This window comes from Calidris pugnax, unplaced genomic scaffold, assembly GCF_001431845.1.
Source record: "Calidris pugnax isolate Ruff unplaced genomic scaffold, ASM143184v1 scaffold39, whole genome shotgun sequence".
NCBI classification, from domain to species: domain Eukaryota; kingdom Metazoa; phylum Chordata; class Aves; order Charadriiformes; family Scolopacidae; genus Calidris; species Calidris pugnax.
In genome coordinates, this window is record NW_015090828.1 from 10,169,869 (window position 1) to 10,171,968 (window position 2,100).

Here is a 2,100-nt window from a genome sequence, read left to right on the forward strand (position 1 = left end):
TCGGTGCTCTTGAATAATGTTATTTTCCCAATATGAGAAGAGCATATTGTACGTGTGGCAGCTGTCTCCTGAGTTTCCTCCATTTCTTTTTGTTTAGGTGGTTTCTTCTTCACCTTACATGACTGAGGCCATGATGATGCAGATAATAGCTTTCCTGAAGACGCGCGGATGGAGACCTTGCTGCCATGCCTAGCTGCGTAACACAGGGATCTCAGGAGCAGTTGAGGTGGTGAGGTAGACGTAGAGACATTTGGTCTAACAAAGATCTGCCTTTGTTTGACTGGCACAGTAGCTCCATGTGGAGGCTGACAAAACCTGGAGACGTGTGGCGGGATAAGAATATATATGGGTGTGTAACGCCCAGCAACCTAAAATGTACCAAGTGGCGTCAGCGTAGTTCTGTATTGCATTCAAGGGCTGTTTCAGAGGCAAACCAAAGCTTTAAGCTTTTGTTACTTTCTTTCTGGGCCCTTGAATGGCTGTGGTCTGATTTGTCGTGGTGACGTATCATTTGTTCCTTAAATTTGGGAATCAGCAGACCGTACTTTGCCCGAACTTTATGGGATGTTACGTTGAGATGTTTAGTGTCAGAAGATTTTTATCATGTCCATTTCTTGTTTTAAAAAAAATAATATTTAAAAAAAATATCTATGATTGGCCAGTTCTTAAAACAGCCAACTCTCTCCTGTGTTTTTTGAAGTCAGAGAAGAGGGGCTGAAGGCTGTTAGTTGTTCTGACCTACCTTAAATCAGTGTTGAAATTTAGTTCAGTGATGCTGATGCTCTTCTTCCAAGCAGCCCTCGGTCTCCCCCTGTGTACAGATTAGCTGCTGCCCTCCCTAGGCACATTGCTTGGAACAGTTGCATAAGGACACATCCAGAAGAAATGAAGACTTTGACATCTAGCACCTATTTTTTAAAGGAAGAAAATGGTGTGGCAAAATTGTTCCTGCACGTGCTTTAGTATTGTTCTAGAGATGATGTGGGAAAAGGAGTAAAGTAAGAGTTTAGAATTGTACCCTTAAATATGGGCTGTCTGGTGGGTCTTGTTAGTCTGTACCTCTAGAAGGTGGCTGTCTCACTCCTCTGCACCACTAGTGCACACACGGTCTCTGCCAGGGGTGGATAACACGCCTCAAACCTCCTCAGTGCCTCTGCTTTTGTTGCCCTTGAATGGTAATATTGAAGGGAAGTGTGATGTTTGCTCTCCTGATAGACACTGTTATATATCAACATCAACAAACTCTCTTGCAGTGACTATTTCATGCTTCAGAGCCAGGCAGGTAATAGGGTCCTGTCCCACTGACAGCACTTTGGAGCAGGCAGTGCTGCCTGAATCTTAATGTAACACTGCATTCTTAAGAGCCTATGAAGGATAAACAACAGTGTGCATTGCAGTGTCCAGATGCTGCTTTTTCTACCAGATTTATTATTCATTTGGTTAACCTCTGTTCCCTCCTTTTGCTGGGAGGGAGCTTTCAAATAAATACATGTCAAATTCAAAATTGGCTGGAGAAATGTCTGGAGGAATTGCCTACAGACAGGGTTTAGTGCTGGTTTTTATCAGAGTTAGGTTGATGGTTGGATTAGATGATCTTAAAGGTCCCTTCCAACCTGGACGATTCTATGATTCTAAATGCATTAAGTTCCCTTTTTGCTACACCTGTGAGGCTCTGCCCTGCAAGCCTCTCCGGGGGAGGTGTTCATGGCTTCTTTTTCCTGAAGGGCAAAGAAGAAACCCTTTTTCTTTTCCCCTGTAACCATTCCGACCTTGCAGGCAGTGATGATGATCCCCTTGCTGCAAGTTCTTACACCTCCGCATTGTCTCTAAGAGGGTTTGTGTGATGCTCTGAAGCTGCTGCTGGCTGTCAGACCTTGGCACTGTGTCAATCAGGTGAAGCTGCCCAAGTTGCCCTGTCTTTCTGAGCCAGTGGAACAATTTCTTTGATCTCTGTGTTTTTTGTGTGGAGTTGTAAATGCTCCTCGCTGCTTTCCTCTGTGCCACATTGTATGACTTGATTTTCACCTAAGAAGGAGATTTTTATATCTTAAGTATTTTTCTACCTATCCCAAGAGATTCCAATTATTCCCTTTGAAAAAA